At 45.3% G+C, this 27,688-nt stretch overlaps 1 pseudogene; it reads left to right on the top strand.

Annotated features, from left to right (window-relative positions):
- The window catches only part of LOC118379948 (sarcolemmal membrane-associated protein-like), a 144,601-nt pseudogene that overhangs the window by 49,075 nt on the left and 67,838 nt on the right, over window positions 1–27,688 (top strand).

Raw genomic sequence — 27,688 nt, 5'->3', positions numbered from 1 at the left:
ACTGTATACTGCCCTGTTCTATACATACACAATATACTGCCCTGTTCTATACATACATGGTATACTGCCCTGTTCTATACATACACAATATACTGCCCTGCTCTATACATACACTGTATACTGCCCTGCTCTATACATACACTGTATACTGCCCTGCTCTATACATACACTGTATACTGCCCTGTTCTATACATACATGGCATACTGCCCTGCTCTATACATACACTGTATACTGCCCTGTTCTATACATACATGGTATACTGCCCTGCTCTATACATACACGATATACTGCCCTGCTCTATACATACATGGTATACTGCCCTGCTCTATACATACATGGTATACTGCCCTGCTCTATACATACATGATATACTGCCCTGTTCTATACATACATGGTATACTGCCCTGTTCTATACATACACGGTATACTGCCCTGCTCTATACATACATGGTATACTGCCCTGTTCTATACATACACGGTATACTGCCCTGTTCTATACATACACGGTATACTGCCCTGCTCTATACATACATGGTATACTGCCCTGTTCTATACATACTGCCCTGCTCTATACATACACTGTATACTGCCCTGCTCTATACATACACTGTATACTGCCCTGTTCTATACATACACAATATACTGCCCTGTTCTATACATACATGGTATACTGCCCTGTTCTATACATACACAATATACTGCCCTGCTCTATACATACACTGTATACTGCCCTGCTCTATACATACACTGTATACTGCCCTGTTCTATACATACATGGTATACTGCCCTGTTCTATACATACATGGTATACTGCCCTGCTCTATACATACACTGTATACTGCCCTGCTCTATACATACACTGTATACTGCCCTGCTCTATACATACACTGTATACTGCCCTGTTCTATACATACACAATATACTGCCCTGTTCTATACATACATGGTATACTGCCCTGTTCTATACATACACAATATACTGCCCTGCTCTATACATACACGGTATACTGCCCTGTTCTATACATACATGTATACTGCCCTGCTCTATACATACACTGTATACTGCCCTGCTCTATACATACATGGTATACTGCCCTGCTCTATACATACATGGTATACTGCCCTGCTCTATACATACATGGTATACTGCCCTGCTCTATACATACTGCCCTGCTCTATACATACACTGTATACTGCCCTGCTCTATACATACATGGTATACTGCCCTGTTCTATACATACACGGTATACTGCCCTGCTCTATACATACATGGTATACTGCCCTGCTCTATACATACATGGTATACTGCCCTGTTCTATACATACATGGTATACTGCCCTGCTCTATACATACATGGTATACTGCCCTGCTCTATACATACATGGTATACTGCCCTGCTCTATACATACACGGTATACTGCCCTGCTCTATACATACATGGTATACTGCCCTGCTCTATACATACACGGTATACTGCCCTGCTCTATACATACATGGTATACTGCCCTGCTCTATACATACACGGTATACTGCCCTGTTCTATACATACATGGTATACTGCCCTGTTCTATACATACATGGTATACTGCCCTGCTCTATACATACACGGTATACTGCCCTGCTCTATACATACACGGTATACTGCCCTGCTCTATACATACACGGTATACTGCCCTGCTCTATACATACATGGTATACTGCCCTGTTCTATACATACACGGTATACTGCCCTGTTCTATACATACACGGTATACTGCCCTGCTCTATACATACACGGTATACTGCCCTGTTCTATACATACATATATACTGCCCTGTTCTATACATACATGGTATACTGCCCTGTTCTATACATACATGGTATACTGCCCTGTTCTATACATACATATATACTGCCCTGTTCTATACATACATGGTATACTGCCCTGTTCTATACATACATGGTATACTGCCCTGCTCTATACATACACGGTATACTGCCCTGTTCTATACATACACGGTATACTGCCCTGTTCTATACATACACGGTATACTGCCCTGTTCTATACATACACGGTATACTGCCCTGTTCTATACATACATGATATACTGCCCTGTTCTATACATACACTGTATACTGCCCTGTTCTATACATACACAATATACTGCCCTGCTCTATACATACACGGTATACTGCCCTGTTCTATACATACACGGTATACTGCCCTGTTCTATACATACATGGTATACTGCCCTGTTCTATACATACACGGTATACTGCCCTGTTCTATACATACATGGTATACTGCCCTGCTCTATACATACACTGTATACTGCCCTGTTCTATACATACATGGTATACTGCCCTGCTCTATACATACACGGTATACTGCCCTGTTCTATACATACATGGTATACTGCCCTGTTCTATACATACACGGTATACTGCCCTGCTCTATACATACACGGTATACTGCCCTGCTCTATACATACACGGTATACTGCCCTGTTCTATACATACACGGTATACTGCCCTGTTCTATACATACATGGTATACTGCCCTGTTCTATACATACATGGTATACTGCCCTGTTCTATACATACATGTATACTGCCCTGTTCTATACATACATGGTATACTGCCCTGTTCTATACATACATGGTATACTGCCCTGCTCTATACATACACGGTATACTCCTCCCTAAGTTTGTTTTACTCACTGCTTTAGCACACTCTGCTAACCCTGATGTCCTTGCCGTGTCTGAATCCTGGCTCAGGAAGGCCACCAAAAATTCAGAGATTTCCATACCCAACTATAACATCTTCCGTCAAGATAGAACTGCCAAAGGGGGCGGAGTCGCAGTCTACTGCAGAGATAGCCTGCAAAGTAATGTCATACTTTCCAGGTCCATACCCAAACAGTTTGAACTACTAATTTTGAAAATTACTCTCTCCAGAAACAAGTCTCTCACTGTTGCCGCCTGCTACCGACCCCCGTCAGCTCCCAGCTGTGCCCTGGACACCATTTGTGAATTGATCGCCCCCATCTAGCTTCAGAGTTTGTCCTGTTAGGTGACCTAAACTGGGATATGCTTAACACCCCGGCAGTCCTACAATCTAAGCTAGATGCCCTCAATCTCACGCAAATCATCAAGGAACCCACCAGGTACAACCCTAACTCTGTAAACAAGGGCACCCTCATAGACGCCATCCTGACCAACTGGCCCTCCAAATATACCTCCGCTGTCTTCAACCAGGATCTCAGCGATCACTGCCTCATCGCCTGTATCCGCCACGGAGCCGCAGTCAAACGACCACCCCTCATCACTGTCAAACGCTCCCTAAAACACTTCTGTGAGCAGGCCTTTCTAATCGACCTGGCCCGTGTATCCTGGAAGGACATTGACCTCATCCCGTCAGTTGAGGATGCCTGGTCATTCTTTAAAAGTAACTTCCTCACCATTTTGGATAAGCATGCTCCGTTCAAAAATGCAGAACCAAGAACAGATACAGCCCTTGGTTCACCCCAGACCTGACTGCCCTCGACCAGCACAAAAACATCCTGTGGCGGACTGCAATAGCATCGAATAGCCCCCGTGATATGCAACTGTTCAGGGAAGTCAGGAACCAATACACGCAGTCAGTCAGGAAAGCTAAGGCCAGCTTCTTCAGGCAAAAGTTTGCATCCTGTAGCTCCAACTCCAAAAAGTTCTGGGACACTGTGAAGTCCATGGAGAACAAGAGCACCTCCTCCCAGCTGCCCACTGCACTGAGGCTAGGAAACACGGTCTCCACCGATAAATCCATGATTATCGAAAACTTCAATAAGCACTTCTCAACGGCTGGCCATGCCTTCCGCCTGGCTACTCCAACCTCGGCCAACAGCTCCGCCCCGTAGTTCCTCACCCAAGCCTCTCCAGGTTCTCCTTTACCCAAATCCAGATAGCAGATGTTCTGAAAGAGCTGCAAAACCTGGACCCGTACAAATCAGCTGGGCTTGACAATCTGGACCCGCTATTTCTGAAACTATCTGCCGCCATTGTCGCAACCCCTATTACCAGCCTGTTCAACCTCTCTTTCATATCGTCTGAGATCCCCAAGGATTGAAAGCTGCCGCAGTCATCCCCTCTTCAAAGGAGGAGACACCCTGGACCCAAACTGCTATAGACCTATATCCATCCTGCCCTGCCTATCTAAGGTCTTCGAAAGCCAAGTCAACAAACAGGTCACTGACCATCTCGAATCCCACCGTACCTTCTCCGCTGTGCAATCTGGTTTCCGAGCCGGTCACGGGTGCACCTCAGCCACACTCAAGGTACTAAATGATATCATAACCGCCATCGATAAAAGACAGTACTGTGCAGCCGTCTTCATCGACCTCGCCAAGGCTTTCGACTCTGTCAATCACCAAATTCTTATCGGCAGACTCAACAGCCTCGGTTTTTCGGATGACTGCCTTGCCTGGTTCACCAATTACTTTGCAGACAGAGTTCAGTGTGTCAAATCAGAGGGCATGCTGTCCGGTCCTCTGGCAGTCTCTATGGGGGTGCCACAGGGTTCAATTCTCGGGCCGACTCTTTTCTCTGTATATATCAATGATGTTGCTCTTGCTGCGGGCGATTCCCTGATCCACCTCTACGCAGACGACACCATTCTATATACTTTCGGCCCGTCATTGGACACTGTGCTATCAAACCTCCAAACGAGCTTCAATGCCATACAGCACTCCTTCCGTGGCCTCCAACTGCTCTTAAACGCGAGTAAAACCAAATGCATGCTTTTCAACCGATCGCTGCCTGCACCCGCATGCCCGACTAGCATCACCACCCTGGATGGTTCCAACCTTGAATATGTGGACATCTATAAGTACCTAGGTGTCTGGCTAGACTGCAAACTCTCCTTCCAGACTCACATCAAACATCTCCAATCAAAAATCAAATCCAGAGTCGGCTTTCTATTCCGCAACAAAGCCTCCTTCACTCACGCTGCCAAGCTTACCCTAGTAAAACTGACTATCCTACCGATCCTCGACTTCGGCGATGTCATCTACAAAATGGCTTCCAACACTCTACTCAGCAAACTGGATGCAGTCTATCACAGTGCCATCCGTTTTGTCACTAAAGCACCTTATACCACCCACCACTGCGACTTGTATGCTCTAGTCGGCTGGCCCTCACTACATATTCGTCGCCAGACCCACTGGCTCCAGGTCATTTACAAGTCCATGCTAGGTAAAGCTCCGCCTTATCTCAGTTCACTGGTCACGATGGCAACACCCATCCGTAGCACGCGCTCCAGCAGGTGTATCTCACTGATCATCCCTAAAGCCAACACCTCATTTGGCCGCCTTTCGTTCCAGTACTCTGCTGCCTGTGACTGGAACGAATTGCAAAATCGCTGAAGTTGGAGACTTTTATCTCCCTCACCAACTTCAAACATCAGCTATCCGAGCAGCTAACCGATCGCTGCAGCTGTACATAGTCTATAGGTAAATAGCTCACCCTTTTTCACCTACCTCATTCCCATACTGTTTTTATACTGTTTTTATTTATTTACTTTTCTGCTCTTTTGCACACCAATATCTCTACCTGTACATGCCCATCTGATCATTTATCACTCCAGTGTTAATCTGCAAAATTGTATTATTCGCCTACCTCCTCATGCCTTTTGCACACATTGTATATAGACTGCCCATTTTTTTCTACTGTGTTATTGACTTGCTAATTGTTTACTCCATGTGTAACTCTGTTGTCTGTTCACACTGCTATGCTTTATCTTGGCCAGGTCGCAGTTGCAAATGAGAACTTGTTCTCAACTAGCCTACCTGGTTAAATAAAGGTGAAATAAAAAAATAAAAAAATAAAAATACTGCCCTGCTCTATACATACACGGTATACTGCCCTGTTCTATGCATCTATACTGCCCTGTTCTATACATACACGGTATACTGCCCTGTTCTCTATACATACATACACGGTATACTGCCCTGCTCTATACATACACAGTATACTGCCCTGTTCTATACATACACGGTATACTGCCCTGTTCTATACATACATGGTATACTGCCCTGTTCTATACATACACGGTATACTGCCCTGTTCTATACATACATGGTATACTGCCCTGTTCTATACATACACTGTATACTGCCCTGCTCTATACATGGTATACTGCCCTGTTCTATACATACATGGTATACTGCCCTGCTCTATACATACATGGTATACTGCCCTGCTCTACACATACACTGTATACTGCCCTGTTCTATACATACATGGTATACTGCCCTGTTCTATACATACATGGTATACTGCCCTGCTCTATACATACATGGTATACTGCCCTGTTCTATACATACATGGTATACTGCCCTGCTCTACACATACACTGTATACTGCCCTGTTCTATATACATGGTATACTGCCCTGCTCTATACATACATGGTATACTGCCCTGCTCTATACATACATGGTATACTGCCCTGTTCTATACATACACGGTATACATACATACATGGTATACTGCCCTGTTCTATACATACTACTGCCCTTCTCTATACATACATGGCATACTGCCCTGTTCTATACATACACGGTATACTGCCCTGCTTACATATACATACATACACGGTATACTGCCCTGTTCTATACATACATGGTATACTGCCCTGTTCTATACATACATGGTATACATACATACACTGTATACTGCCCTGTTCTATACATACATGGTATACTGCCCTGCTCTATACATACATGGTATACTGCCCTGTTCTATACATACATGGTATACTGCCCTGTTCTATACATACACGGTATACTGCCCTGCTCTATACATACATGGTATACTGCCCTGTTCTATACATACATGGTATACTGCCCTGTTCTATACATACACTGTATACTGCCCTGTTCTATACATACATGGTATACTGCCCTGCTCTATACATACATGGTATACTGCCCTGTTCTATACATACATGGTATACTGCCCTGTTCTATACATACACGGTATACTGCCCTGCTCTATACATACATGGTATACTGCCCTGTTCTATACATACACGGTATACTGCCCTGCTCTATACATACATGGTATACTGCCCTGTTCTATACATACACGGTATACTGCCCTGTTCTATACATACACGGTATACTGCCCTGTTCTATACATACATGGTATACTGCCCTGCTCTATACATACATGGTATACTGCCCTGCTCTATACATACACTGTATACTGCCCTGCTCTATACATACATGGTATACTGCCCTGTTCTATACATACACGGTATACTGCCCTGTTCTATACATACATGGTATACTGCCCTGTTCTATACATACATGGTATACTGCCCTGCTCTACACATACACTGTATACTGCCCTGTTCTATACATACATGGTATACTGCCCTGCTCTATACATACATGGTATACTGCCCTGCTCTATACATACATGGCATACTGCCCTGTTCTATACATACATGGTATACTGCCCTGCTCTATACATACATGGTATACTGCCCTGTTCTATACATACACGGTATACTGCCCTGCTCTATACATACATGATATACTGCCCTGTTCTATACATACATGGTATACTGCCCTGTTCTATACATACACGGTATACTGCCCTGCTCTATACATACATGGTATACTGCCCTGTTCTATACATACATGATATACTGCCCTGTTCTATACATACATGATATACTGCCCTGTTCTATACATACACTGTATACTGCCCTGTTCTATACATACATGGTATACTGCCCTGCTCTATACATACATGGTATACTGCCCTGTTCTATACATACATGATATACTGCCCTGCTCTATACATACATGATATACTGCCCTGCTCTATACATACACTGTATACTGCCCTGTTCTATACATACATGGTATACTGCCCTGTTCTATACATACACTGTATACTGCCCTGTTCTATACATACATGGTATACTGCCCTGCTCTATACATACATGGTATACTGCCCTGTTCTATACATACATGGTATACTGCCCTGCTCTATACATACATGGTATACTGCCCTGCTCTATACATACATGGTATACTGCCCTGTTCTATACATACACGGTATACTGCCCTGTTCTATACATACATGGTATACTGCCCTGCTCTATACATACATGGTATACTGCCCTGCTCTATACATACATGGTATACTGCCCTGCTCTATACATACATGGTATACTGCCCTGCTCTATACATACACGGTATACTGCCCTGCTCTACACATACACGGTATACTGCCCTGCTCTATACATACACGGTATACTGCCCTGTTCTATACATACACTGTATACTGCCCTGTTCTATACATACACTATATACTGCCCTGTTCTATACATACATGGTATACTGCCCTGCTCTATACATACATGGTATACTGCCCTGTTCTATACATACATGGTATACTGCCCTGTTCTATACATACACTGTATACTGCCCTGTTCTATACATACACTGTATACTGCCCTGTTCTATACATACACAATATACTGCCCTGCTCTATACATACATGATATACTGCCCTGCTCTATACATACACAATATACTGCCCTGCTCTATACATACACTGTATACTGCCCTGCTCTATACATACACTGTATACTGCCCTGTTCTATACATACATGGTATACTGCCCTGTTCTATACATACATGGTATACTGCCCTGCTCTATACATACATGGTATACTGCCCTGTTCTATACATACATGGTATACTGCCCTGCTCTACACATACACTGTATACTGCCCTGTTCTATACATACATGGTATACTGCCCTGCTCTATACATACATGGTATACTGCCCTGCTCTATACATACATGGCATACTGCCCTGTTCTATACATACACGGTATACTGCCCTGCTCTATACATACATGGTATACTGCCCTGTTCTATACATACACGGTATACTGCCCTTCTCTATACATACATGGCATACTGCCCTGTTCTATACATACACGGTATACTGCCCTGCTCTATACATACACTGTATACTGCCCTGTTCTATACATACACGGTATACTGCCCTGTTCTATACATACATGGTATACTGCCCTGCTCTATACATACACGTTATACTGCCCTGTTCTATACATACACGGTATACTGCCCTGTTCTATACATACATGGTATACTGCCCTGCTCTATACATACATGGTATACTGCCCTGCTCTATACATACATGGTATACTGCCCTGTTCTATACATACACGGTATACTGCCCTGCTCTATACATACATGGTATACTGCCCTGTTCTATACATACATGATATACTGCCCTGTTCTATACATACACTGTATACTGCCCTGCTCTATACATACATGGTATACTGCCCTGCTCTATACATACATGGTATACTGCCCTGTTCTATACATACACGGTATACTGCCCTGCTCTATACATACATGGTATACTGCCCTGCTCTATACATACATGGTATACTGCCCTGTTCTATACATACATGGTATACTGCCCTGTTCTATACATACATGGTATACTGCCCTGCTCTATACATACATGGTATACTGCCCTGCTCTATACATACACGGTATACTGCCCTGCTCTATACATACATGATATACTGCCCTGTTCTATACATACACTGTATACTGCCCTGCTCTATACATACATGGTATACTGCCCTGCTCTATACATACACGGTATACTGCCCTGCTCTATACATACACTGTATACTGCCCTGTTCTATACATACACAATATACTGCCCTGTTCTATACATACATGGTATACTGCCCTGTTCTATACATACATGGTATACTGCCCTGTTCTATACATACATGGTATACTGCCCTGTTCTATACATACACTGTATACTGCCCTGCTCTATACATACACTGTATACTGCCCTGTTCTATACATACACAATATACTGCCCTGTTCTATACATACATGGTATACTGCCCTGTTCTATACATACACAATATACTGCCCTGCTCTATACATACACTGTATACTGCCCTGCTCTATACATACACTGTATACTGCCCTGTTCTATACATACATGGTATACTGCCCTGCTCTATACATACACTGTTTACTGCCCTGTTCTATACATACATGGTATACTGCCCTGTTCTATACATACACGGTATACTGCCCTGTTCTATACATACATGGTATACTGCCCTGCTCTATACATACACTGTATACTGCCCTGCTCTATACATACATGGTATACTGCCCTGTTCTATACATACACGGTATACTGCCCTGTTCTATACATACATGGTATACTGCCCTGCTCTATACATACATGGTATACTGCCCTGTTCTATACATACATGGTATACTGCCCTGCTCTATACATACACGGTATACTGCCCTGTTCTATACATACACTGTATACTGCCCTGTTCTATACATACACGGTATACTGCCCTGCTCTATACATACACGGTATACTGCCCTGTTCTATACATACACGGTATACTGCCCTGTTCTATACATACATGGTATACTGCCCTGTTCTATACATACACTGTATACTGCCCTGCTCTATAGATACATGGTATACTGCCCTGTTCTATACATACACAATATACTGCCCTGCTCTATACATACATTGTATACTGCCCTGTTCTATACATACACTGTATACTGCCCTGTTCTATACATACACGGTATACTGCCCTGTTCTATACATACATGGTATACTGCCCTGTTCTATACATACACTGTATACTGCCCTGTTCTATACATACATGGTATACTGCCCTGTTCTATACATACACTGTATACTGCCCTGTTCTATACATACATGGTATACTGCCCTGTTCTATACATACACTGTATACTGCCCTGTTCTATACATACACTGTATACTGCCCTGTTCTATACATACATGGTATACTGCCCTGTTCTATACATACATGGTATACTGCCCTGTTCTATACATACATGGTATACTGCCCTGTTCTATACATACATGGTATACTGCCCTGTTCTATACATACATGGTATACTGCCCTGTTCTATACATACACTGTATACTGCCCTGCTCTATACATACATGGTATACTGCCCTGCTCTATACATACACGGTATACTGCCCTGCTCTATACATACATGGTATACTGCCCTGCTCTATACATACATGATATACTGCCCTGCTCTATACATACATGGTATACTGCCCTGCTCTATACATACATGGTATACTGCCCTGCTCTATACATACATGGTATACTGCCCTGTTCTATACATACACTGTATACTGCCCTGCTCTATACATACACTGTATACTGCCCTGCTCTATACATACACAATATACTGCCCTGCTCTACACATACACTGTTTACTGCCCTGCTCTATACATACACGGTATACTGCCCTGCTCTATACATACATGGTATACTGCCCTGCTCTATACATACATGGTATACTGCCCTGTTCTATACATACATGATATACTGCCCTGTTCTATACATACATGGTATACTGCCCTGTTCTATACATACATGGTATACTGCCCTGTTCTATACATACATGGTATACTGCCCTGCTCTATACATACATGGTATACTGCCCTGCTCTATACATACATGGTATACTGCCCTGTTCTATACATACACGGTATACTGCCCTGTTCTATACATACATGGTATACTGCCCTGCTCTATACATACACGGTATACTGCCCTGCTCTATACATACACTGTATACTGCCCTGCTCTATACATACATGATATACTGCCCTGCTCTATACATACATGGTATACTGCCCTGTTCTATACATACATGTGTACTGCCCTGCTCTATACATACATGTATACTGCCCTGCTCTATACATACACGGTATACTGCCCTGTTCTATACATACATGTATACTGCCCTGCTCTATACATACATGTATACTGCCCTGTTCTATACATACACGGTATACTGCCCTGTTCTATACATACACAATATACTGCCCTGTTCTATACATACATGTATACTGCCCTGCTCTATACATACACGGTATACTGCCCTGTTCTATACATACATGTATACTGCCCTGTTCTATACATACATGTATACTGCCCTGCTCTATACATACACGGTATACTGCCCTGCTCTATACATACATCAAGGCACATATTGCCTGGAACAGTGACATCCAGCTAGTCAGGAAAATTCTCAGTGCCCTACCTATTTATCATAATAAATCCAATTTCACTTGGTATTATTTCACTCTGAGTAGGTTGTGAGCATGTCGTGAACTCGCTGCCATTTCCAGTTGATGAGCCTAGGTAGTAGGCTGCCTGATAAGGTGTGTGTGCATAGACCCAGTGTTCTTGTCTAACCTGATGTCCTGGCGTGTGTGTGTCTCTTCACCTGCAGGTTGCGGCCAACACCCCCATTATGTACTCTCAGGAACTCTTCCAGCTCTCCCAGTATCTGCAGGTATGTAAACAACAACAGTGACACCTACTGGCCACACACTGCTACTGCATGGCACTGTGCTATTTATGTCTACTTAACTTTTTGAAGACAGGGACCCTATGTATTATTATGCTGACTGGGACCCTACGTATTATTATGCTGACTGGGACCCTACGTATTATTATGCTGACTGGGACCCTACGATGCTGACAGGGACCCTACGTATTATTATGCTGACTGGGACCCTACGTATTATTATGCTGACTGGGACCCTACATATTATTATGCTGACTGGGACCCTATGTATTATTATGCTGACTGGGACCCTATGTATTATTATGCTGACTGGGACCCTATGTATTATTATGCTGACTGGGACCCTACGTATTATGGGACCCTATGCTGACTGGGACCCTGACTGGGACCCTACGATGCTGACTGGGACCCTACGTATTATTATGCTGACTGGGACCCTATGCTGACTGGGACCCTACGTATTATGCTGACTGGGACCCTACGTATGCTGACTGGGACCCTATGCTGACTGGGACCCTATGTATTATTATGCTGACTGGGACCCTACGTATTATTATGCTGACTGGGACCCTATGTATTATTATGCTGACTGGGACCCTACGTATTATTATGCTGACTGGGACCCTACGTATTATTATGCTGACTGGGACCCTACGTATTATTATGCTGACTGGGACCCTACGACTATTATTATTATGCTGACTGGGACCCTATGTATTATTGATGGGACTGACTGGGACCCTACGTATGCTGACTGGGACCCTACGTATTATTATGCTGACTGGGACCCTATGTTATTATGCTGACTGGGACCCTACTGGGACCCTACGTATTATTATGCTGACTGGGACCCTATGCTGACTGGGACCCTACGTATTATTATGCTGACTGGGACCCTACGTATTATTATGCTGACTGGGACCCTATGCTGACTGGGACCCCTACGACTGGGACTGACTGGGACCCTACGTATTATTATGCTGACTGGGACCCTATGTATTATTATGCTGACTGGGACCCTACGATGCTGACTGGGACCCTATGTATTATTATGCTGACTGGGACCCTACGTATTATTATGCTGACTGGGACCCTACGTATTATTATGCTGACTGGGACCCTATGTATTATTATGCTGACTGGGACCCTACGATTATTATGCTGACTGGGACCCTACGCTGACTGGGACCCTATTATGCTGACTGGGACCCTACGATGCTGACTGGGACCCTATTATTATTATGCTGACTGGGACCCTATTGCTGACTGGGACCCTATGTATTATTATGCTGACTGGGACCCTACGTATTATTATGCTGACTGGGACCCTATGTATTATTATGCTGACTGGGACCCTATGTATTATTATGCTGACTGGGACCCTACGTATTATTATGCTGACTGGGACTGGGACCCCTATGTATTATTATGCTGACTGGGACCCTATGTACCCTTGTATTATGCTGACTGGGACCCTACGTATTATTATGCTGACTGGGACCCTACTTATTATGCTGACTGGGACCCTACGTATTATTATGCTGACTGGGACCCTATGTATTATTATGCTGACTGGGACCCTATGTATTATTATGCTGACTGGGACCCTATTATTATACTGACTGGGACCCTATGTATTATTATGCTGACTGGGACCCTATGTATTATTATGCTGACTGGGACCCTACGTATTATTATGCTGACTGGGACCCTACGTATTATTATGCTGACTGGGACCCTATGTATTATTATGCTGACTGGGACCCTATGTATTATTATGCTGACTGGGACCCTACGATGCTGACTGGGACCCTACTGGGACCCTATATTATTATGCTGACTGGGACCCTATGTATTATTATGCTGACTGGGACCCTACGTATTATTATGCTGACTGGGACCCTATGTATTATTATGCTGACTGGGACCCTATGTATTATTATGCTGACTGGGACCCTATGTATTATTATGCTGACTGGGACCCTACGTATTATTATGCTGACTGGGACCCTACGTATTATTATGCTGACTGGGACCCTACGTATTATTATGCTGACTGGGACCCTATGTATTATTATGCTGACTGGGACCCTACGTATTATTATGCTGACTGGGACCCTACGTATTATTATGCTGACTGGGACCCTACGATGCTGACTGGGACCCTACGTATTATTATGCTGACTGGGACCCTACGTATTATTATGCTGACTGGGACCCTATGTATTATTATGCTGACTGGGACCCTATGTATTATTATGCTGACTGGGACCCTATGTATTATTATGCTGACTGGGACCCTACGTATTATTATGCTGACTGGGACCCTACGTATTATTATGCTGACTGGGACCCTACGATGCTGACTGGGACCCTATGTATTATTATGCTGACTGGGACCCTATGTATTATTATGCTGACTGGGACCCTACGTATTATTATGCTGACTGGGACCCTACGATGCTGACTGGGACCCTATGTATTATTATGCTGACTGGGACCCTATGTATTATTATGCTGACTGGGACCCTACGATGCTGACTGGCACCCTATGTATTATTATGCTGACTGGGACCCTACGATGCTGACTGGGACCCTACGTATTATTATGCTGACTGGGACCCTACGATGCTGACTGGGACCCTACGTATTATTATGCTGACTGGGACCCTACGTATTATTATGCTGACTGGGACCCTATGTATTATTATGCTGACTGGGACCCTACGATGCTGACTGGGACCCTACGTATTATTATGCTGACTGGGACCCTACGATGCTGACTGGGACCCTACATATTATTATGCTGACTGGGACCCTATGTATTATTATGCTGACTGGGACCCTATGTATTATTATGCTGACTGGGACCCTACGTATTATTATGCTGACTGGGACCCTACGTATTATTATGCTGACTGGGACCCTATGTATTATTATGCTGACTGGGACCCTACGTATTATTATGCTGACTGGGACCCTACGATGCTGACTGGGACCCTACGTATTATTATGCTGACTGGGACCCTACGTATTATTATGCTGACTGGGACCCTATGTATTATTATGCTGACTGGGACCCTATGTATTATTATGCTGACTGGGACCCTACGATGCTGACTGGGACCCTACGTATTATTATGCTGACTGGGACCCTACGTATTATTATGCTGACTGGGACCCTATGTATTATGCTGACTGGGACCCTACGTATTATTATGCTGACTGGGACCCTATGTATTATTATGCTGACTGGGACCCTATGTATTATTATGCTGACTGGGACCCTACGTATTATTATGCTGACTGGGACCCTACGATGCTGACTGGGACCCTACGATGCTGACTGGGACCCTATGTATTATTATGCTGACTGGGACCCTACGTATTATTATGCTGACTGGGACCCTATGTATTATTATGCTGACTGGGACCCTACGTATTATTATGCTGACTGGGACCCTACGTATTATTATGCTGACTGGGACCCTACGTATTATTATGCTGACTGGGACCCTACGATGCTGACTGGGACCCTACGATGCTGACTGGGACCCTACGATGCTGACTGGGACCCTATGTATTATTATGCTGACTGGGACCCTATGTATTATTATGCTGACTGGGACCCTATGTATTATTATGCTGACTGGGACCCTATGTATTATTATGCTGACTGGGACCCTATGTATTATTATGCTGACTGGGACCCTACGTATTATTATGCTGACTGGGACCCTACGTATTATTATGCTGACTGGGACCCTACGTATTATTATGCTGACTGGGACCCTACGTATTATTATGCTGACTGGGACCCTACGATGCTGACTGGGACCCTACGTATTATTATGCTGAATGGGACCCTACGATGCTGACTGGGACCCTACGATGCTGACTGGGACCCTACGATGCTGACTGGGACCCTACGATGCTGACTGGGACCCTACGTATTATTATGCTGACTGACTGAGATGTTTTTAGTCGAACAGTGGCAAATGTCTGAAGAATAAAATGATGTAACACAAGACACCTACCTGTCTGATTCACACCTGTCTGAGTGGACTAATCCATTGCGTAGGTCACAGGGATTGCTCACCAGTAGTACATTTTACCGTTTACCATTTATAATTTACAATGTTTGTTTGGTTACAGTGATTTCTGTTAATGCGTTCAATATATGTGTTAGGATAGTCTTACCGTTGTCATCGTTGGAGTGGACACGTTGTTTGCAGGGCGCACAACCTAGGCTACACTTGTGAGGAAAAAGTTTTGGATTATTTCATCCCATTTAGGAGTTGTCAATTTATTCATTGTCTTGTTTTTTGAGCGCTCATGTCAATCTTGAGCAATGCATAGAGCCTGGCTTCCTGTCCTGATTATGTATAGAGCCTGACTACCTGTCCTGATTATGCGTAGAGCCTGGCTACCTGGCCTGATTATGTGTAGAGCTAGGCTACCTGGCCTGATTATGCGTAGAGCCTGGCTACCTGGCCTGATTATGCGTAGAGCCTGGCTACCTGTCCTGATTATGTGTAGAGCCTGGCTACCTGTCCTGATTATGCGTAGAGCCTGGCTACCTGGCCTGATTATGTGTAGAGCTAGGCTACCTGGCCTGATTATGCGTAGAGCCTGGCTACCTGGCCTGATTATGCGTAGAGCCTGGCTACCTGGCCTGATTATGTGTAGAGCCTGGCTACCTGTCCTGATTATGCGTAGAGCCTGGCTACCTGGCCTGATTATGCGTAGAGCCTGGCTACCTGGCCTGATTATGCGTAGAGCCTGGCTACCTGGCCTGATTATGCGTAGAGCCTGGCTACCTGGCCTGATTATGTGTAGAGCCTGGCTACCTGGCCTGATTATGCGTAGAGCCTGGCTACCTGGCCTGATTATGTGTAGAGCCTGGCTACCTGGCCTGATTATGTGTAGAGCCTGGCTACCTGGCCTGATTATGCGTAGAGCCTGGCTACCTGGCCTGGTTATGTGTAGAGCCTGGCTACCTGGCCTGGTTATGCGTAGAGCCTGGCTACCTGGCCTGATTATGCGTAGAGCCTGGCTACCTGGCCTGATTATGTGTAGAGCCTGGCTACCTGTCCTGATTATGTGTAGAGCCTGGCTACCTGGCCTGATTATGTGTAGAGCCTGGCTACCTGCCCTGATTATGTGTAGAGCCTGGCTACCTGGCCTGATTATGTGTAGAGCCTGGCTACCTGGCCTGATTATGTGTAGAGCCTGGCTACCTGGCCTGATTATGTGTAGAGCCTGGCTACCTGTCCTGATTATGCGTAGAGCCTGGCTACCTGGCCTGATTATGCGTAGAGCCTGGCTACCTGTCCTGATTATGCGTAGAGCCTGGCTACCTGGCCTGATTATGCGTAGAGCCTGGCTTCCTGGCCTGATTATGCGTAGAGCCTGGCTACCTGGCCTGATTATGTGTAGAGCCTGGCTACCTGTCCTGATTATGCGTAGAGCCTGGCTACCTGGCCTGATTATGCGTAGAGCCTGGCTACCTGGCCTGATTATGCGTAGAGCCTGGCTACCTGGCCTGATTATGCGTAGAGCCTGGCTACCTGGCCTGATTATGTGTAGAGCCTGGCTACCTGGCCTGATTATGTGTAGAGCCTGGCTACCTGGCCTGATTATGTGTAGAGCCTGGCTACCTGGCCTGATTATGCGTAGAGCCTGGCTACCTGGCCTGATTATGCGTAGAGCCTGGCTACCTGGCCTGATTATGCGTAGAGCCTGGCTACCTGGCCTGATTATGCGTAGAGCCTGGCTACCTGGCCTGATTATGCGTAGAGCCTGGCTACCTGGCCTGATTATGTGTAGAGCCTGGCTACCTGGCCTGATTATGCGTAGAGCCTGGCTACCTGGCCTGATTATGCGTAGAGCCTGGCTACCTGGCCTGATTATGCGTAGAGCCTGGCTACCTGGCCTGATTATGCGTAGAGCCTGGCTACCTGGCCTGATTATGCGTAGAGCCTGGCTACCTGGCCTGATTATGCGTAGAGCCTGGCTACCTGGCCTGATTATGCATAGAGCCTGGCTACCTGGCCTGATTATGCGTAGAGCCTGGCTACCTGGCCTGATTATGGGTAGAGCCTGGGTACCTGGCCTGATTATGCGTAGAGCCTGGCTACCTGTCCTGATTATGCGTAGAGCCTGGCTACCTGGCCTGATTATGCGTAGAGCCTGGCTACCTGGCCTGATTATGCGTAGAGCCTGGCTACCTGTCCTGATTATGCGTAGAGCCTGGCTACCTGGCCTGATTATGCGTAGAGCCTGGCTACCTGGCCTGATTATGCGTAGAGCCTGGCTACCTGGCCTGATTATGCGTAGAGCCTGGCTACCTGTCCTGATTATGCGTAGAGCCTGGCTACCTGGCCTGATTATGCGTAGAGCCTGGCTACCTGGCCTGATTATGCGTAGAGCCTGGCTACCTGGCCTGATTATGTGTAGAGCCTGGCTACCTGTCCTGATTATGTGTAGAGCCTGGCTACCTGTCCTGATTATGTGTAGAGCCTGGCTACCTGGCCTGATTATGGGTAGAGCCTGGCTACCTGGCCTGATTATGTGTAGAGCCTGGCTACCTGGCCTGATTATGCGTAGAGCCTGGCTACCTGGCCTGATTATGCGTAGAGCCTGGCTACCTGGCCTGATTATGTGTAGAGCCTGGCTACCTGGCCTGATTATGCGTAGAGCCTGGCTACCTGGCCTGATTATGTGTAGAGCCTGGCTACCTGTCCTGATTATGCGTAGAGCCTGGCTACCTGGCCTGATTATGCGTAGAGCCTGGCTACCTGGCCTGATTATGCGTAGAGCCTGGCTACCTGGCCTGATTATGTGTAGAGCCTGGCTACCTGGCCTGATTATGCGTAGAGCCTGGCTACCTGGCCTGATTATGTGTAGAGCCTGGCTACCTGGCCTGATTATGCGTAGAGCCTGGCTACCTGGCCTGATTATGCGTAGAGCCTGGCTACCTGGCCTGATTATGTGTAGAGCCTGGCTACCTGGCCTGATTATGTGTAGAGCCTGGCTACCTGGCCTGGTTATGCGTAGAGCCTGGCTACCTGGCCTGATTATGCGTAGAGCCTGGCTACCTGGCCTGATTATGCGTAGAGCCTGGCTACCTGGCCTGATTATGCGTAGAGCCTGGCTACCTGGCCTGATTATGTGTAGAGCCTGGCTACCTGGCCTGATTATGTGTAGAGCCTGGCTACCTGGCCTGATTATGTGTAGAGCCTGGCTACCTGGCCTGATTATGTGTAGAGCCTGGCTACCTGGCCTGATTATGCGTAGAGCCTGGCTACCTGGCCTGATTATGCGTAGAGCCTGGCTACCTGGCCTGATTATGCGTAGAGCCTGGCTACCTGGCCTGATTATGTGTAGAGCCTGGCTACCTGGCCTGATTATGCGTAGAGCCTGGCTACCTGGCCTGATTATGTGTAGAGCCTGGCTACCTGGCCTGATTATGCGTAGAGCCTGGCTACCTGGCCTGATTATGCGTAGAGCCTGGCGACCTGGCCTGATTATGTGTAGAGCTAGGCCTAGTATCAGATCCCCAAATGGGCACATTTTTATTTTTCTGATTGTCTTCACTCATCATCACCATGGCACTTCTCAAAGTAATTTTATCTTTGCTTCAAACAGCAAGTAAACAAAGTGTTTTTTTAAAGTTTTTTTTTTTACATCCATTGAGAATGACGATAGTTCCTCAATGTGGGAGGGAGAGAGAGGATCGGGGCAGACAGCCGGAAACATGCTCATAGACTATATCTTGGTCATCTATATCTCGCAATGTCTGATCTAGCAATGCCTCGTAAATTCACTAAAATTATATATTAAGCTATCAATGTGTATGTGGCGTAGCTATGTTTCATAGTGCTGGTGAAGTGACGTTGATCACCAAATGGATCAGTTTAAAATTAGGCCTAAATGTGCAATAAATGTGCAATAAAAAGTATGGTGTCTATAGCTGATTTAATGAGCTATGTAATCTGGTGTTAATGTCATGAAACAGGCCTTCTTGATTTACTCCTTATCCCTTATCTAGCCCCTGATTACTCCTTATCTCTTATCCAGCCCCTGATTACTCCTTATCCCTTATCCAGCCCCTGATTACTCCTTATCTCTTATCCAGCCCCTGATTACTCCTTATCTCTTATCCAGCCCCTGATTACTCCTTATCTCTTATCCAGCCCCTGATTACTCCTTATCTCTTATCCAGCCCCTGATTACTCCTTATCTCTTATCCAGCCCCTGATTACTCCTTATCTCTTATCCAGCCCCTGATTACTCCTTATCTCTTATCCAGCCCCTGATTACTCCTTATCTCTTATCCAGCCCCTGATTACTCCTTATCCCTTATCTCTTATCCAGCCCCTGATTACTCCTTATCTCTTATCCAGCCCCTGATTACTCCTTATCTCTTATCCAGCCCCTGATTACTCCTTATCCCTTATCCAGCCCCTGATGACTCCTTATCCCTTATCTCTTATCCAGCCCCTGATGACTCCTTATCCCTTATCCTTTATCCAGCCCCTGGTTATTCCTTATCTCTTATCCAGCCCCTGATGACTCCTTATCTCTTATCCAGCCCCTGATTGCTCCTTATCTCTTATCCAGACCCTGATTACTCCTTATCCCTTATCCATTATCCAGCCCCTGATTACTCCTTATCTCTTATCCAGCCCCTGATTACTCCTTATCTCTTATTCAGCCCCTGATTACCCCTTATCCCTTATCCAGCCCCTGATTGCTCCTTATCCCTTATCCAGCCCCTGATTACTCCTTATCTCTTATCCAGCCCCTGATTACTCCTTATCTCTTATCCAGCCCCTGATTACTCCTTATCCCTTATCTCTTATCCAGCCCCTGATTACTCCTTATCCCTTATCCCTTATCCAGCCCCTGATTACTCCTTATCTCTTATCCAGCCCCTGATTACTCCTTATCTCTTATCCAGCCCCTGATTACTCCTTATCTCTTATCCAGCCCCTGATTACTCCTTATCCCTTATCTCTTATCCAGCCCCTGATTACTCCTTATCTCTTATCCAGCCCCTGATTACTCCTTATCTCTTATCCAGCCCCTGATTACTCCTTATCTCTTATCCAGCCCCTGATTACTCCTTATCTCTTATCCAGCCCCTGATTACTCCTTATCTCTTATCCAGCCCCTGATTACTCCTTATCCCTTATCTCTTATCCAGCCCCTGATTACTCCTTATCTCTTATCCAGCCCCTGATTACTCCTTATCTCTTATCCAGCCCCTGATTACTCCTTATCCCTGATCCAGCCCCTGATGACTCCTTATCCCTTATCTCTTATCCAGCCCCTGATGACTCCTTATCCCTTATCCTTTATCCAGCCCCTGGTTATTCCTTATCTCTTATCCAGCCCCTGATTACTCCTTATCTCTTATCCAGCCCCTGATTACTCCTTATCCCTTATCTCTTATCCAGCCCCTGATTACTCCTTATCCCTTATCTCTTATCTAGCCCCTGATTACTCCTTATCTCTTATCCAGCCCCTGATTACTCCTTATCCCCTATCTCTTATCCAGCCCATGATTACCCCTTATCCCTTATCCAGCCCCTGATTACTCCTTATCCCTTATCCAGCCCCTGATTACTCCTTATCTCTTATCCAGCCCCTGATTACTCCTTATCTCTTATCCAGCCCTGATTACTCCTTATCCCTTATCTCTTATCCAGCCCCTGATTACTCCTTATCCCTTATCCTTTATCCAGCCCCTTATTACTCCTTATCTCTTATCCAGCCCCTGATTACTCCTTATCTCTTATCCAGCCCCTGATTACTCCTTATCCCTTATCTCTTATCCAGCCCCTGATTACTCCTTATCTCTTATCCAGCCCCTGATTACTCCTTATCTCTTATCCAGCCCCTGATTACTCCTTATCCCTTATCCAGCCCCTGATTACTCCTTATCTCTTATCCAGCCCCTGATTACTCCTTATCTCTTATCCAGCCCCTGATTACTCCTTATCTCTTATCCAGCCCCTGATGACTCCTTATCCCTTATCTCTTATCCAGCCCCTGATTACTCCTTATCCCTTATCCAGCCCCTGATGACTCCTTATCCCTTATCTCTTATCCAGCCCCTGATTACTCCTTATCCTTTATCCAGCCCCTGGTTATTCCTTATCTCTTATCCAGCCCCTGATTACTCCTTATCTCTTATCCAGCCCCTGATTACTCCTTATCTCTTATCCAGCCCCTGATTACTCCTTATCTCTTATCCAGCCCCTGATTACTCCTTATCCCTTATCCAGCCCCTGATTACTCCTTATCTCTTATCCAGCCCCTGATTACTCCTTATCCCTTATCCAGCCCCTGATTACTCCTTATCCCTTATCCAGCCCCTGATTACTCCTTATCTCTTATCCAGCCCCTGATTACTCCTTATCTCTTATCCAACCCTGATTACTCCTTATCTCTTATCCAGACCCTGATTACTACTTCTCTTATCCAGCCCCTGATTACTCCTTATCTCTTATCCAGCCCCTGATTACTCCTTATCTCTTATCCAGCCCCTGATTACTCCTTATCTCTTATCCAGCCCCTGATTACTCCTTATCTCTTATCCAGCCCCTGATTACTCCTTATCTCTTATCCAGCCCCTGATTACTCCTTATCTCTTATCCAGCCCCTGATTACTCCTTATCTCTTATCCAGCCCCTGATTACTCCTTATCTCTTATCCAGCCCCTGATTACTCCTTATCTCTTATCCAGCCCCTGATGGATGACTGCCGATGGATAAAACGTGATTCCTGTGTGTGTGTGTGTGTGTGTGTGTGTGTGTGTGTGTGTGTGTGTGTGTGTGTGTGTGTGTGTGTGTGTACAGTTGAAGTGGGAAGTTTACATTTAGGTTGGAGTCATTAAAACTTGTTTTTCATCGACTCCACAAATTTCTTATTAACAAATGACAAGTCATTTTTCCATCAATTGTTTCCAGACAAATTATTTCACTTATAATTCACTGTATCACAATTCCACTGTGTCAGAAGTTTATATACACTAAGTTGACTGTGCCTTTAAACAGCTTGGAAAATTCCAGAAAATTATGTTATGTCTTTAGAAGCTTCTGATAGGCTAATTGACATCATTTGAGTCAATTGGAGGTGTACCTGTGGATGTATTTCAAGGCCTACCTTCAAACTCAGTGCCTCTTTGCTTGACATCATGGGAAAATCAAAAGAAATCAGCCAAGACCTCAGGAAAAAAATTGTAGACCTCCACAAGTCTGGTTCATCCTTGGGAGGAATTTTCAAATGCCTGAAGGTACCACATTCAACTGTACAAACAATAGTACGCAAGTATAAACACCATGGGACCACGCAGCCGTCTTACTGCTCAGGAAGGGGACGCTTTCTGTCTCCTAGAGATGAACATACTTTGGTGCGAAAAGTGCAAATCAATCCCAGAACAACAGCATAGGACCTTGTGAAGATGCTGGAGGAAACAGGTATAAAAGTATCTATGTCCACAGGAAAACGAGTACTATATGAACATAACCTGAAAGGCCGCTCAGCAAGGAAGAAGCCACTGCATCACAAAGCCCTGATCTCAAAATATTGTGGGAAGCTCGTGGAAGGCTGCCCGAAATGTTTGACCCAAGTTAAACAATTTAAAGGCAATGCAACCAATTACTAATTGAGTGTATGTAAACTTCTGACCCACTGGGAATGTGATGAAAGAAATAAAAGCTGAAATAAATCATTATCTCTACTATTATTCTGACTTTTCACATTCTTAAAATAAAGTGGTGATCCTAACTGATCTAAGACAGGGAATGTTTACTAGGATTAAATGTCAGGAATTGTGAAACTGAGTTGAAATGTATTTGGTTGAGGTGTTTGTAAACTTCTGATTAACTATGTATGTGCCATGTTGTGTTTCTCATGGTCATGTCTTCTTCACTGTATATTTATGTATGTGCATTTCACCATTAGTGTACACACCTGTTGACAAAACATATGACATAACGATTTGATTTCAAATCACATTGTATCGGTAACATAATTAGCAGATGTTACTCCAGGTGTAGCTAAATGCTTGTGTTCCTAACTCCGACTGCAGTTATATCTAACATCTCACAACAATACACACACATAAAACTAAAATAAATTGAATAAATAAATAAAGTAAAATATAAATATTAGGACGAGCAATGTTGGAGTGGCATTGACTAAATACAGTAGAATTGAATACCGTATATACATATGAGATGAGTAAAGCAGTATGTAAACGTTATTAAAGTGACTAGTTAGTAAATACAGTAGAATAGAATACAGTATATACATATGAGATGAGTAAAGCAGTATGTAAACATTATTAAAGTGACTAGTTAGTAAATACAGTAGAATAGAATACAGTATATACATATGAGAGCTCGGCATTCAACACCATAGTACCCTGGGTCTCGACCCCGCCCTGTGCAACTGGGTACTGGACTTCCTGACGGGCCGCCCCCAGGTGGTGAGGGTAGGCAACAACATCTCCTCCCCGCTGATCCTCAACACGGGGCCCCACAAGGGTGCGTTCTGAGCCCTCTCCTGTACTCCCTGTTCACCCACGACTGCGTGGCCACGCACGCCTCCAACTCAATCATCAAGTTTGCGGACGACACAACAGTGGTAGGCTTGATTACCAACAACGACGAGACGGCCTACAGGGAGGAGGTAAGGGCCCTCGGAGTGTGGTGTCAGGAAAATAACCTCACACTCAACGTCAACAAAACTAAGGAGATGATTGTGGACTTCAGGAAACAGCAGAGGGAACACCCCCTATCCACATCGATGGAACAGTAGTGGAGAGGGTAGCTAGTTTTAAGTTCCTCGGCATACACATCACAGACAAACTGAATTGGTCCACTCACACTGACAGCGTCGTGAAGAAGGCGCAGCAGCGCCTATTCAACCTCAGGAGGCTGAAGAAATTCGGCTTGTCACCAAAAGCACTCACAAACTTCTACAGATGCACAATCGAGAGCATCCTGGCGGGCTGTATCACCGCCTGGTACGGCAACTGCTCCGCCCTCAACCGTAAGGCTCTCCAGAGGGTAGTGAGGACTGCACAACGCATCACCGGGGGCAAACTACCTGCCCTCCAGGACACCTACACCACCCGTTGTTACAGGAAGGCCATAAAGATCATCAAGGACATCAACCACCCGAACCACTGCCTGTTCACCCCGCTATCATCCAGAAGGCGAGGTCAGTACAGGTGCATCAAAGCTGGGACCGAGAGACTGAAAAACAGCTTCTATCTCAAGGCCATCAGACTGTTAAACAGACACCACTAATATTGAGTGGCTGCTGCCAACACACTGTCATTGACACTGACCCAACTCCAGCCATTTTAATAATGTGAATTGATGGGAATTATGTAAATATATCACTAGCCACTTTAAACAATGCTACCTTATATAATGTTACTTACCCTACATTATTCATCTCATATGCATATGTATATACTGTACTCTACATCATCGACTGCATCCTTATGTAACACATGTATCACTAGCCACTTTAACTATGCCACTTTGTTTACTTTGTCTACACACTCATCTCATATGTATATACTGTACTCGATACCATCTACTGTATGCTGCTCTGTACCATCACTCATTCATATATCCTTATGTACATGTTCCTTATCCCCTTACACTGTGTATAAGACAGTAGTTTTGGAATTGTTAGTTAGATTACTTGTTGGTTATCACTGCATTGTCGGAACTAGAAGCACAAGCATTTCGCTACACTCGCATTTAACATCTGCTAACCATGTGTATGTGACAAATAAAATTTGATTTGATTTGATTTGATGAGATGAGTAAAGCAGTATGTAAACACTATTAAAGTGACTAGAGGGTACTATGGTGTTGAATGCTGAGCTATAGTCAATGAACAGTGTTTTGATGTAGGTATTCCTCTTGTCCAGATGGGATAGGGCAGTGTGATGGCGATTGCATCGTCTGTGGACTTATTGGGGTGGTATGCAACCAAAAGTGGGTCTAGGGTGTCAGGTAAGGTGAAGGTGATATGATCCTTGACTAGCCTCTCAAAGAACTTCATGATGACAGAAGTGAGTGCTACGGGGCTTTAGTGATTTAGTTCAGGTGCCTTTGCTTTCTTGGGTACAGGAACAATGGTGGCCATCTTGAAGCAAGTGGGAACAGCAGACTGGCATAGGGAGCGATTGAATATGTCTGTAAACACTCCAGCCAGCTGGTCTGCGCATGCTCTGAGGACGCTGCTAGGGATGCCGTCTTGGCCTTAACACTCTTAAATGTCTTACTCACTTCGGCCATGGAGAACGAGATCCCACAGTCCTCGGGAGTGGACCGCGTCGGTGGCACTGTGTTATCCTCAAAGCGGGTGAAGGTGTTTTTGGTTTGTCCGGAAGCAAGACGTCGGTGTCCGTGATGTGGCTGGTTTTCCTTTTATAATCCGTGACTGTCTGGAGTCCCTGTCACATATGTCTTGTGTCTGAGCCATTGAATTGCGACTCCACTTTGTCTCTGTACTGATATTTTTCCTGTTTGATTGCCTTACAGAAGGGAATAACAACACTGTTTGTATTCAACCATATTACCAGTCACCTTGCCACGGTTAAATGCGATGGTTCTCGCTTTGTTTTGCATGAATGTTGCCATCTATCCACAGTTTCTGGTTTGGGTAGGTTTTAATAGTTTCTTTACCTCGCCTCCCTCCCTCCCTCTCGCCCCGCTCTCCCCTCGGCCCGTCCCCTCTCTTTTTCTTCCCCTCTCTCTCTCTTCCCCGCTCCCCCAACCTCTTCCCCACGCCCCTCCCTCTTGCTCTCCCTTCTCCCTCACTCTCGCCCCGCTCTCCCCTCGGCCCGTCCCCTGTCTTTTTCTTCCCCTCTCTCTCTCTTCCCCGCTCCCCCAACCTCTTCCCCACGCCAAACCTCTTTCCCTCGCCCCTCCCTCTTGCTCTCCCTTCTCTCTCACTCTGCTCTCCCTTCTCTCTCCCTCTCCTTTCCCTTCTCTCCCGCTCTTCTCCCCCATTGCACTTTTCTCTCCCCCCTCCTTCCCACTCCCCTCCCTCCCGCTCCTCTCTCCCTCCTTCCCTCTCCTCTCTCCACTCGCTCTCCCCGCTCTCCCTTTCTCTCCCGGTCTCCTTCTCTCCTTTCTCTCTTCTCCCCCTCGTTCTCTCTGCTCTCTCGCCCTTCCTCTCCTATCGCTCTCCCTTCCTCTCCTAT

The sequence above is a fragment of the Oncorhynchus keta genome, unplaced genomic scaffold, assembly GCF_023373465.1.
Source record: "Oncorhynchus keta strain PuntledgeMale-10-30-2019 unplaced genomic scaffold, Oket_V2 Un_contig_269_pilon_pilon, whole genome shotgun sequence".
Lineage (NCBI taxonomy): Eukaryota > Metazoa > Chordata > Actinopteri > Salmoniformes > Salmonidae > Oncorhynchus > Oncorhynchus keta.
Note: the sequence above shows the minus strand (reverse complement) of the source record. Positions and strands in the feature narration are given on the sequence as shown.